The following is a 13,947-nucleotide window of genomic DNA, read 5'->3' as shown; positions in this document are numbered from 1 at the left end:
CAAGTGTTCGTCTGGGTCCGAAGTGCCATTGTAAGTTTCCAGTGTGGGAGCTTTGAAATGGTGTGAAAGAGGTTCCGAGGTGATGGCGGCAGTGAAGGCATCCATCCTAGTGGAGGGGTACTGATTTGCTGAGGTGTCACCTAGGCTCTCCTTGACTTGCCAAATTCCACCCTTCACCATGCCGAGCTGTGCCTATAGGTCGGCAATTTACTGGCCAACAGGTACCTCGGCTTCGTCTTGGTCTCCTCGGTAGTGGGACGGGCCAGTCGCGTCTCAATCCCTTTTGGCCCAACGGTTGTCGAGATAGCCTCGGAGGTCAGAGGTGTGAGGTGGAGGAGGTGTTTCTTGTCGGCAGCGGTGCCCTTGGCTTTGGCATCGGTTGCAAGATCGTGTTGATTCGTTCTCCCATCAGCCGAGAGGTTGGAGGGTTCTTGGCGATTGACTCACACTTTGGCTACTTCCACCAGATGTTGAGGGGTCGGTCCTGTAAGATCCGACAGGGCGCTAAGCCGGCGGATCCCGCAAAGGGTGTCCATGGCAATGCCCTAGGTTTCCAGCGGGGCAGCCACCCTACTGGTCGCCCCACCTCGTCCAGCCTCTACGTGAGGTGGTCAAGCTAGTTGAGGACCGTTTGGAGTTGGTCCCTTGTGACCAAGTTCTATGGAGATCTCTTGTTTCTAGCCTTTCTGCTGGAAGCTGAGTTGTAGTGCTGGAGGGAAGGCTTAACAGTCGTTCCCACAGATGGCGCCAATTTTTTATGCTCAAATTGTCCAAGGACAACAAATAAATTTGTTTAGCTCCCCGGACGGGCTATCTAGTAGATGGATCCAAGAGGCGCTGAAGCCGAGGGCTAGAGGAGCCCGAAGTGTGTTGTGCTGAGGGCTAGTGAAGGTCGACTGAGGCTGAGTACCTACAAGAAAGGGAACATCAAAGGCCCCGGGTGATAACCCGAGGAGGGGACGCCGACGGTGAAGTTAGTGCGAGCATGGTAAATAGGGCGGATGAGGTCTAAGGAGTTTGGACGAGGTCGCCAGAGAACTAGAGAGCAAGAGAGCTTGGAGATATGAGAGTCTGGGCCAGAGAGAGAGAGAGAGAGAGATCCCTTACCTTGGGGGTGGCATGCCCTATTTATACTTGAGGTCGCCTGTAGGTGAACACATGCAGACGGTCAGGATGCGATCCGGTGGTCATCTGAACTCGCCGCATGGGGTCACGCCATTAGTCTCGCATTGGGCACCGACCTCCACCCTACCAAATGCATTGATTGGCTTCGCCCTTGGCCATGTGTCGACACGCCAGAGGCCTGCCTAAAGCGCCTATATCAAATATAAACTTGGAACACCCAAGAAGGTAGACAACAAGAAGAGTGTCAATAACACAAGAGTATTGCGCATGAAATAAATGCAAACAGGTCATGCCACTAGCAAATAGCTCTAAATAAGGAAATTTAACAAGCCAAGCACCAGACCAATAAGAACTATCCTAGATAATGCAAACAATCATAATTTTGCTCCCAACAATTACTCATATTTGTTTTGATGTCTAAAAAAAAATGCAAAACTGGAATGTAAATAAGGCTCAGTTTGAAAAGAGTACAAATACAAATATGTACAATGCAAATACATACAAAATAATATAATATTATAAAATTGAAGATTTTGTACTCTACAAATTTATATTTGTACTCTTTCCAAACTGAGCCTTAAGAAAATTGGCTGGCCATTTTCACCTAAGAGAGATTTTTCCTTTCCCTTGGATTATAATCATTGCTTGTAGACAGCCCTACAGTATAAAAAATTAACAGTTCTAGAAAAGGGTACAATCAACAACTAGAGGGTTCCCATCAGATATTACAAATCCTGATGCATTTTTGCTTGCTGCAATAGCCATTCCACCCAATCCATTACCTGATCCTAGCTCCTATATCTTCTTGGACCTTAATGAATTTAAAAGGAACAAAGGCTCTGTTTGGAAGGAATAGAAATACAAATTTGTAGAGTATAAAACCTTGTATTTTGTATTATTTTCTATGTATTTACACTGTACACATTTGTATTTGTACTCTTTCCAAACTAAGCCAAAGGAACAATCACAATGAGTTGAATACATAGAGATACTGGCATCTGTTAGCAATTAATGCAAAATATCAAAAAACAGGAGATGCATTTTTTTAACTTTCAAAACAAAATCAAATTTTCTCAAGAGTCAAATATACCAAAATTTTTAAAATCCTGAAGATCTGCATGTGACAAGCAAAAATAAACAAGTACATCTTCTGAGGGCCAACGACCTGTACAACGATGTAAATTTATTAGTATACTAGGAATGATTTGATTGTACAGATTTTAACAGCATTCATTAGTACTGTAAAGTGATTTTAAGACTTGTTCTTGAATCCAGATGCTTTTTCAAGTGGATAACATGGTAGTTTGAGATTTCAGGGTCAGTATTGATTTGAGGGAGCCGATGCTCAGTTCTAACTCTCCACTTGCCATGGCATGTCATACATACAAGTTCTCCTTGTATATAGTATTGAAGTTAATCATTCTTCTATTTTTCATCTTCCAGGTTTTGCACTTGGTCCTACAAAATGCAGTCAGTTGAGCTTGGAAGAGAAAAGGGAATTAATTCATGAAATTTCCAAATGGTCAAATGATGCCCATAAATCCTTCGTTCTTGGAGTTTCAGAGAGGTCGAAAACGGTAATCAGCCATATTCTTAAAAAAAAAAAAAAAAAGAAACACAGATGGTCTGGGGTTTCATTTCTTAACGAATTTTCTCTGAAAAGGTTAGTGGTGGGTTTGGGGTTGTTAATCCTTTATTTGGTTCAATATTGATTCTTGGGGAAGAAGATGATGAACAGTAAGGATAATTTTAACATTTCCAAAAGTTTCAACTCAGACATTTCATCATGTGATAGAGATAATTGACGGATTGCTAATGACAGGGACTAAATTGGCATGTTTTGAAGTTTGGAAAACAAAGTGAGACTAGGCCCAGCGCACAAGGTACTAATCTACAGTTTTCCCTTTCCATACTTATTAGTAGTTTACATTGGTTTTTTGCATTTATTGGGTAATTTTTAATAATTTTGATAATTCCTTATTAATAATTTACAGCTGGTTTATAGTAATTATTAAATTGGAAAATATTGGGGAATTTTAATATTGATAATTTATATTTGGTAACTATTAATAATTTTCATAATTATTGGTAATTGACATTGGTTTTTGGTATTTATTGGGAAATTTTTAATATAGTTATTTCATAAACTAATTCATGTTTGTGATAATTTAATTTAATGAAAGTTAATTTTAAAAAAATAATTTATTGAATTTTTTATATTTTTAGTAATTAATTATTCATGAATTCATAATTTTTTTTTTGAAAATTAATTTATTCATATCAATAAATTTTGAAGAATTTATTCCTATCGAGTCAAATTTATTCATAAATTTTTGAAAAGTAATTTATTTGTATCAATATTTGGTAAGGTGTCTTGTTGGTTGTGGCAAAGACTTGGGATCAAATCTAGTTTGTGTTAGGGTAAGAGGTTTTATGGGTGTGGAGGATGATCCCCCATGGTTATGTGTAGCCTTGTGAACAACAAAGCTTGTGCATCACATGGATCCTTGCTAATATTTTATATATAAAAGACTTAGGCCATGAATCAGGCCTAGGATATAGCCTTTATTATAAGTTTAAAACCCAACTCATCCCAATATGAGATCACCCATCTCTATCTATCTATATATCAATCAATCAATCTATCTATTTATCTCTCTATCTATACACACACACACTAAAACAAGGAAGTCTATATTTTTTTCTCATTTTTTTTAATTTTTTATTTTATTTTGTATCATATTATTATTGCAAACAACAAATACATAAAGAAAAGAAAGATTTGCTTTCTAATGTCTAACCAAGTAGCATCACTATCCCCCACTTTCTCCTAAATCAACTCTAATTCATTTTTATCCTCCTCCCACTTTTAATTTATATCGATTTAAATCAAGTTTGAATTAAAAAAATTAAGATTTATTTAAATATTATATTGAAATTATGTAATAACTTTAAAATAATTATTAAAAATACAAAAAAATAATTATAATAGACTTAATAATATTCATGTTATCAATAAGTTTATATTTTTATGTAATAACAATATCAATTATAGTTTTGTGGATTATCCAAATTAATAACTAAATAATAATTTAAAAGTTCAATAAAAAAATCATTTAAATTCTATTTAAATAATAAAAAATAAAAAATTAACAAAACAAAATATTAAAAATATCTAGATAATTATATAAACAAATATTTAATATTACATAATCACTTTAAAATAAATAAAATTTAAATAACAAAACATTTTAAATATTTTACATATTATTTAACTAAACATTTTAAATAACAAAATATTTAACATAACTAAATTTTAAATATTTAAAATAACAAAAAGTAGAAAAATAATTATAATAGATTTCATAATAATAAAATTAATAATAATTATATATTTTAAAAAATTAATACAATTCTATGCAATAATAGTATAAATTACATTTTTATAGAATATTATTTTCAATAAATAGTTAATGTTTTAAAATTTTAAATAATGATATTATTTAAGTAACTAAATGATATTGTAAATAACTAATTTTTAAATATTTTAAATATATAAAACTTAATAACAATCATATTTTATAAAAAATGTAATGCAAAAATAATTATAATATATTAAATAATGTTTGATAATAAGAATATAAAATATTAATAATTTTTTTAAATATTATTAAAATAAGGAAAATATATTAAATAGTTTATACGTATTGAAGCTTCATAAATAATTTTTAATACATATTAAAAAAGAGAATAATAATTGAAATTGTTAGTGTACTAATAGTAAAAACATTATTTTACGTATATCAATTAATACCTATAGAAAATAACTTTCAGAAAAATAATATTTGTTAATAATAATTTTAAAATCCTAATCTATATTTATTATATATTTATATATACTAAAATTAATATTTATTGTATTTTTAGTAATTATTAGAGAGAGAAATATATTTTAGGTAATTTTTTTATGGGGAAGGAGATCATCTCATTGGTTGTTTAAAAAATGACATGGAATAAAAAAATAAAAAAATGAGAAAAATTCTAGAATGATGTGTTTTAGTGTCTATATATAGATATATATATATAGACAAGAGTGGACAATTATTTTATATTTTTAATTTTTAACTAATTAATAATTATTTATATTCTATATATAACTTTTAATAATTTTTATAACATAATAATAACAACAACAACAACAACAACAATAATAATAATAATAATAATAATAATAATAATAATAATAATAATAATAATAATAATAATAATTAATTTCAGCTAGGGTTGTTCATAAAACTGATGAAACCAACCAAACTGACCAACCCGACCCAACTCGACCCGAGTTGGTCAATTTTCTAGTATTTCCGGTCGGCTTTAGTTAACAATTTCCTAACCTAACCAGGTCATGTCAGTTTCGGTTTAGCCATTTGTAAACCAACCAAAATCAAATCAACCTGACCATAGTTATATATTAATATATTACATTTTAAATATACTTTTTTAATATGAGAAAAATGGGAAATATTTCATATTTCTTAGTCGAAAGTATCTTACATTATAATTTTAATTGATTAATTTAATTTTTAATAATATCACTATAATTTTTGTAAACCTAAATTGTATTTTTTAAGTTTAAATCTTTTGAATCGATCGACCAAATCTATACAACCTAAGTTGGTCGGTTTTTCACTAATGGTCAGTTGGTTTCGGGTGACCAACTCCCCGACCTGACTAGGTTGATTTCAATGGCCAAATAGCCTACAACTGAACCAAAATGACCCGTGAATACTCCTAATTTAAACTAAATTAATAGTCTAATCTCTAATAGTTATTGAAAATTTATAGCAAAATTACACAATTATTGAAAATAAATTTATAATGTAAATACAATAAATAACTAATAAAAATACAATAATTACAAAAATGAAGAAATACTAAAAATATATTAAATTAGAAATAAATAGTATAATATCCAATAATAGATTAATCTATAATAAATATTAATCAATAAATTGCAACGAAAATACATAATTACTAAAAATATATTGATAGCAAAAATACAATAATTATGATAAATTAAATTTAAAAAGTTAAATAACAATAGTCTATCTCCAATAATTATTGAAATTTTCTATTAAATAACAAAGCAAAAATAGATTTATACGTAATTATTGAAAATATATTTATCACAAAAATAAAATAAATAATTACTAAAAATACAATAAATATTAATTTTAGTACATATAAATATATATTAGGATTTTAAAATTGTTATTAATAAATATTATTTTTTTGAAAGTTATTTTCTATAATTATTAATTTATATAAGTAAAATAATGTTTTTTATTAATGCATTAATATTCAATTATTATTCTCTTTTAATATGTATAAAAAATATATTTTCAATATTTACTTATTGGTAAGCTAAGTTTAATTACCTTAGGCTACGCCAAATTTTAGTTTTGACATTAAAAGTGGCAGAAATGCAACTGAAATTTTACAACTCCAAAAGTTTTTTTCTGCTAGTTTAGAAAATAGAACCTAAGAGAAATTTATTACTAAATTTTCTTGAGATACTGACTTGTTAGGCATGGAATCGGGATCTGCTCCTCACACAGCGCACCTCACTCAGACCTCACAGCCCATCCCACCATGTATTGGGAACATTTCCCGTCCTTGTGGGGAGATGTTCCAAATACATGGTGGAATGGGGCTGTGAGGTATGCTCTGTGAGGAACAGATCCGGACTCTACTTCATGTTAATTATTATTTTTGGCTTAATAGGATTACACAACAGGGGTAGCCCATAACTTATAATACATCTGTAGATGTAGTAGGCAGATTTGGTTGAGTTCAGATCTGTGCCCCACAATGTCCCACAGCACATCTCTGCCATGTATTGGGAACATCTCCCGATGGTAACATCATCAGTTCTGGTACTATCATCAGGAGATGTTCCCAATACAGGGCGAGGATGTGCTGTGGGGCGCTCCATTGTGCGGCACAGATGTGAACTGGATTCAGTCCTAGGTATAATGTGCGCTAGCAGGGCGCACTTTTTTTGTATTACCTGCACAGTAGACAGTAGTGGGCCAAGGGCCATACCACTTGACCCAGCCTAATACTGTAAAACCTAGGCCATGCCGGCCCATGGACGGTGGGGCGACCTGGCCTGTTTAACACCTTGAGTTTGTCCATACAAATCCATACGGAAGAGAGATTGGTAGCTGGATTTGCATGGTGGACTCCCCAATCAAACAGGAACAGATCAGTAATGGATACATTTCCACTACAACCAATCAGCCAAACACCTTACCAATCATAGGCCAGGGTCACGGTTCAATCAGTTCAATTGGGCATCCGATCTGATTTTTTAACTGCTAAATCCCTTTGGATTCAATAAAGAAAGAAAATTTGGCGACTGACAAAGTTGGGGTTAGCAGACAACTTTAACAAAAAAAATCGCTTTCAAATACTTTTTGCATCTGTGACTGCACAAGTACTATCTATGTGATTGGCACAGGACGATTACGTGCCCTATCATGATTGGTGCTCCCCTCCTAAAGTGCAACTTGCACTCCTCCAAAATCTGATTTCGCATGGGTCCTTCATAGAAAATAAACCTTCTCTGTGCATAAAATTACATGAAGTATAAAGTACAATCAGTGGGTCGGGTTGGCCCGTAAATCCACTTTGGTTCAAGCGTATTGCGTATGGGATTGTAATCGAACTTGTGGCAACCTTGTTCGGGTCTAGAATCGGGTTCTGATTATGTTAGCTAGCTTAACCAACCTGCATTAGAATTTGGTCGAGTCCATGTTGAATTTCCAAGTGAGCATATAGCTTTGCTACCCCCTGTTGTGTAAGCCCCATGAAGCAGAAAAACAGCTTTATTTTTCCATCTCTTGATTAACATATAAACCACAAAATAAGGTGGTGTTTGGTAGTGTAAATTTTTAGATGAGTTGGTTCTTGAACATGCCACACAATTAGTGGTGCAATGTGGGGGGGACCGAGGTTGAGAATTTGTCAAAATTTGAATGAAGGCCCTGTTTTTTCTTTTTTCTTTTGTTTTTTGTGTGTTGGGGGGGGGGGGGGGAATTTACCCCACTAAATTCCCTTATCCAAGTGTTTCCTGTTGGGTAAGTGCATTTACCTATGTTCTTTTATTTTTCACGTAAATAATAAAATGACCATTTTAGCCATAAAAACCTATTATTAAAAAGGATAATTTTGTCCCATCCAAGTGTTAGCAATTCCCCCCTCCCCATCCCAGGTGGGAAAATTGCTTACCCACCTTGGAGACGGGTATCACTATCACTTACCTAGATAACTGGTATTCAGAAAAAAATAAATTTTTCATGGACTCCACATAAATCTAAAAAGAGTATGGGTATCTAAGTCAATGAGAACCAAAATCACATCAACCAACTTTCCCCCCTTCTTAAAATCCAAAAAAAAAAAAAAAAAAAAAATCCAAACTATACCGAAAGTTAAGGTTTGATAAAATGTAAATTCTTCAACTCAAGTGCCCAATTGCATTCCTTTCCACAACTATTGGGCATTTTGTTTTAGAGTGATATGTTTTGAAACCAATCAAGATGGTTCTGATCTACAAAATATCATAAGTTTTTGTTCATGGAAAAATGTTGTAGGTTTTATTTATGTAGACATTACATTACAGCTTTTCTTTTTAAAAATTTTTTAAAAAGCTCTAAGGTGATTCCAATCAATTCAATAAAATATTACAATATATCGCCTTCAATCAATAACCCATTAAATCAAAGTAATAGCCCACCTGGTTATTGTCTTATTTTGAGAAACGATGGGTTCACCAACTTATAAGTTTTAACTTTTTAATTTAATATATCACATAATGGTATTGAATAAAATGCTCTAAGGTGATTCCAATCAATTCAATGAAATATTACAATATCAATCCATCACCCCAATAATCCTTCCCAATTAGTATCCTCTACTTTGGGGCTAGTGCCATTTTGGTTTCTCGACTTTAAAGCGTGACAATTCAGTACCTAAACTTTCAAAATGTGTCAATCCAGCACCTGTTGTTAACCAATCCGTTAACTAGTTGTTAAATGACATTTGAAAAGACACAAATGCCCATTGAGTGTCATCTAATTTTCTTTATCAACTATCCACATGTTGATAAAAATGAACAGTCTCGAATCCTTACATTTTCTATTCAAGAAAGTTGGGGTTACATTACAGTGAGCATTCTAGGGACCCCAACTTGCTTGAATAGAAGAGGCAAGGATTTGAGACTGTTCATTTTTTGTCAATGTTTGGATGGTTGATAAAGAGAATTAGATGACACTCAAAGGGTATTTGTGTCTTTTCAAGTGACACTTAATGGCTGGTTAATGGGCTAGTTAACGATAGGTACTAGATTGATATGTTTTAAAAGTTTGGGTACTAAATTGTCACATTTTAAAGTTCGGAGACCAAAATGGTACTAGACCCAAAGTACAAGGTACTAATATGGAATTTTCCCTAAATCAAAGTAGTAACCCACTTGGTTATTGTCTTATTTTGAGAAGCGATGGGTTCACTAACTTATAAGTTTTTACTTTTTAATTTAATATATCTCACATGATCCCACTGAATAGAACATAATGGTGAAATAGGATTTATGTAGTCGAGTAAATATGACTGAAAAAGGTTTAGATGATAATGATGATCTTACATCTTGAGATTTACACATGGGGTTGTTTGTTTTTCGGATTTTGAGAGGGGGGAAAGCTAGTTAATGGGATTTTGGTTCCCATTGACAAGGTACCCATATTCTTTTAGATTTATGTGGGGTCTATTGAAAATTCATTTTCCTCAAGCATTGGTGGGTAAGTGATACCTAGCTCCCAAGTGGATAAGTAACTTTCCCACTTGGGGGGAAAATTGCTAATACTTGGGTGGACACAAGATTGCTCCTTTTAATAATGGCTTTCTATGGCTAAAACAGCCATTGTTTTATTTACTTGGGAAATAAAAGACCATGGATAAATGTATTTACCTAAATAAATAACTTCCTAAAAAATGAAAAGAGTCTTGATGGTCAATTCATCAATGTAATCGGGTATATTGTTCTACATATGTGATTTAGTCACACTATAGTGGGGTCTAGTAAGTTCAATTACAACATTTATTTGAAAGACGACAATACTGAACATAATGGAGATCGAGGTGTTGGCCAAATGGCTTAAGCTAATATTCTCAAATATTCTCAATATCCTTTGCAAAGAATCGGTGGACCAATGACTAGGGCAAGGACAAAGAGGATGAAAGAGGCTCTACAATGTTTCATCAGGTGGAGTGTAATTAAACAAAAAAATCGATGTAAAACTCCACTCGCTAGGGCTGTTCAAGGGTTGGGTTGGGTCGGTTTACTGATGTTTTTTTCAACCGACCTGACCTGGTCGGGTTACTTGAAATTGAAATCGAAACCAACCCTATGTTAAGCAAAACTGACCTGATCGGTTTGAATCGGTTTGGATTGGTTTGGGTCAGTTTCGGCTCTACTTAGTGGTGATTTAATTATTGTTCAAGTGTTCATTTCTGGCTCTACATTCCCAAAAGAAACCAGCATTTTCTTAATGTTTTCTGGCCCATCCATGGATCCAGTTGTGGAGGGAGTAGAGTTTGAGAGTACTATTTGCCAACTAGTGTCTACTTACACTATAGAGATGAGAGATATATAGTGTAACTAAGTAGGTTGTAACTACTAATTAGGAACAAACTACTAAGTTGGTTTGGTTAGGGTCATATATAATGTAACTAAGTAGGTTGTAACTACTAACTAGGAACAAATTACTAAGTCGGTTTGGTTTAGGTCGATTTCGATTTTCACACATAAAAACCAAAAACTGAATCGAATCATCGGTTTATGATTTTTTATAACCCAAAATCGACCGATACTGAAGAAAACCTAACCAACTTGGGTTGAGTCGGCCCGGATTGATCAGGTTGGATCTTCTTACGAACAACCCTACCACTCACATAGAGAGTTATGTAAACTTTAACTTCCATAAAAACGATATAAACATTTTACATTGATAATCCTAGTTTTCATTTACATCCTTCCTAAATTTTAAATTGATCATTGATCAGTATATAACTCCAATGGTGTAAAAAGTACATTTACACCTCATTTTAACGTCAGACGAATTTTTCTTAGCTTAAGTACCAAATGATTTGATTTGAGTCATTAAAAATCATTAACTCAAACCAAAAACAGGTTGGCTCGGAAATTAATAGCAAAACTATCAAATTGGACGAAAACGATTTGGTCAAATTTTAGGGTCTAAAAGAAAACCATCAACTCCTAAAAATGCTAAATTGAAACATACGTAGGTTGGTTTTTAAGATCTTAAGGCTGTGCTTGGTTTTGTTTGGTTTGTGGGATGGGAAGGGAAAATATGGAATATTCCTCCCTTCCCAAGTTTGATTTGTGGGATGACATGAAATGGGATGGGAAAATGTTGGATTTATAGACCTCAATTCTTGGGATATGGAGTCTCTTCATTTTGGTGAGAAACAAGTGGGAATGTAAGAGAAAACTTATTTAACAAAAAAGAAAACAAAAAACACCTGCCTTGTTTTATTTCTAAGAGTTAATAGAAGGTCCATGACCCATAAATAAATTATTAATTATTTAATAACATATTAATAAATTAAAACAAATAATAAATAACTTAAGATAAATAAATAAAAACATTTGTCAATAAATAATATAATGATTAATTATTTTTTAGAATAAACTATTGAAATTATTAATTAAATCATAAGTATTATTAAAATAAAATATAATAACTAAAATTAAAATATTAATTAATGTTAATAATTAACAAATTAATTAATATCAAATTAATAATTAACAATAAATACTAAATCATAAAAATATGATTAATTAATTAATAAATAACAAAAAAATGTTAATTAATTAATTAATTTACTAATTAAATAATTATTTTATCATTAATAAATTAAAATAAATAAGTTATCAATAATTACAATATTAAAATTATTAATTAAGTCATTAGCATTAATAAAATATAATATTAATAATAACTTATAAAATATTAAAATGTAAAATGTGAATTAATTAACTAATTATAGATTTTAAATAATTAATATATAATTAATAATAAAATAAGAAATAATAAAAAGTCTTATTAAATATTTAATAATTAACAAAAATTTTTAATAATTAATTAATGAATAACTAAATAAGGATTTAATTATTAAAATTGTTAATAGAATTGTTAATAATTAAACAATAAAATTGTTAAATAATTAAAATTAATTAATAATAAAATAAAATTATTGATTAATTCATATTAAATATTAATAAAATAAAAATAAAAAATATCGATTATTAATTAGATAATTATCATTATTAATTAATTATAAAATTAATTTATATAATTAATTAATAATTATTAATAATATACAATAATAACAATTTTAAGAACTAATTAATTAATAATTATTACTAGGGTTGATTTTCCCACTATCTTCCCTTTTGCAAGCACATAATGGAACATGAAAATTTTCCACCCATTTCCCCTTTTGTGAAGGTTTCCCTACCTTTTCTTTCAAACCAAATATAGCCTAAAAGGTTAATTCATTCAACTAGGGCTGTTCATAAGAAAGCCCAACCCGACCAAATCGACCAACCTGGACTGACCCAACCCGAGTCGGCCAGGTTTTCATTAGTACTGGTCGGTTTCGGGTTGGGCAAATATATAAACCGATATATTGGGTCAGTTTTGGTTTTCTTGTGTGAAAACCGAAACCAACCCAACCCGAACCGAACTAGTCTTCTACTAGTTCGGTAGTTCCTAGTTTGAATAGTTTCCTATTTAACTATAACTAGTCTTCTACTAGAACTAGAAGGCCCATTAGGCAATTACAATTAGAATAAGCAATCTATCATAGTTTCTAACCTTCTATAATCTTTTACACCAAATAGGCAACCCATTATGCAATTACAATTAAAATTTAATTAAGTGTCCTTTTGTACAGGAGCAAAATTGAAATCGACCCAAACCGACCCAACTCAAATCAAATTGACTAGGTCGGTTTGGCTTATCAGTGGGTCGGTTTCGGTTTTCGCCTCAGGTAACCCGACCAGGTCGGATCGGTTGAAAAAACCCCAATAAACCGACCCAACCTGACCCGTGAACACCCCTACATTCAACTGAAAATTTGGAAAAGGCTCACCAAAGGGAGCCTCAAGAAGACAAGAACCCTATGCAGTGAATCGGCTCCTCACACCGACCTCACAGAGTATTGGGACTCTTCCTGTTAATAATGGTGAGCCTCAAGAATACAAGAACCCTATGCAGTGAATCGGCTCCTCACACCGACCTCACAGAGTATTGGGACTCTTCCTGTTAATAATAAATACAAATACCGGAGAGGTTCTCGATGTGTGGCCAGAACATGCTGTGAGGTTGAAATGAGGCGCGCTTCGTAACGAGCAGATCCGGACCCTATGCCCTTGACTACATCGCTGAAAAATCCAAAACTCCCAAGCTTGAAACAACCGTTTCTTAACTTTCTTTAAAAAAAGCGGACGGCAACTTCTGACGGAAACGGCTCTGTCCGTTTGTTCCGGTGACGTCAGTTCCGACCTCAGACCCACTACGAGGCAAACCCTCAGTGGCGTTTCCGTAATTGAAAGAAAAGTCGGGAGTCCCTTTACTAAAGCTCCGCCGGTTTGCCCCATCCGTTGGATCCTGCTCAGAGATCCAACGGAATCTATAATAGCATTACGCAGATCGAAGATATAGCTTATCATTTCCC

Source organism: Nelumbo lutea, chromosome 7 (genome assembly GCF_056320005.1).
Source record: "Nelumbo lutea isolate HS-2025 chromosome 7, American lotus-T2T, whole genome shotgun sequence".
NCBI classification, from domain to species: Eukaryota; Viridiplantae; Streptophyta; class Magnoliopsida; order Proteales; family Nelumbonaceae; genus Nelumbo; species Nelumbo lutea.
Note: the sequence above shows the minus strand (reverse complement) of the source record.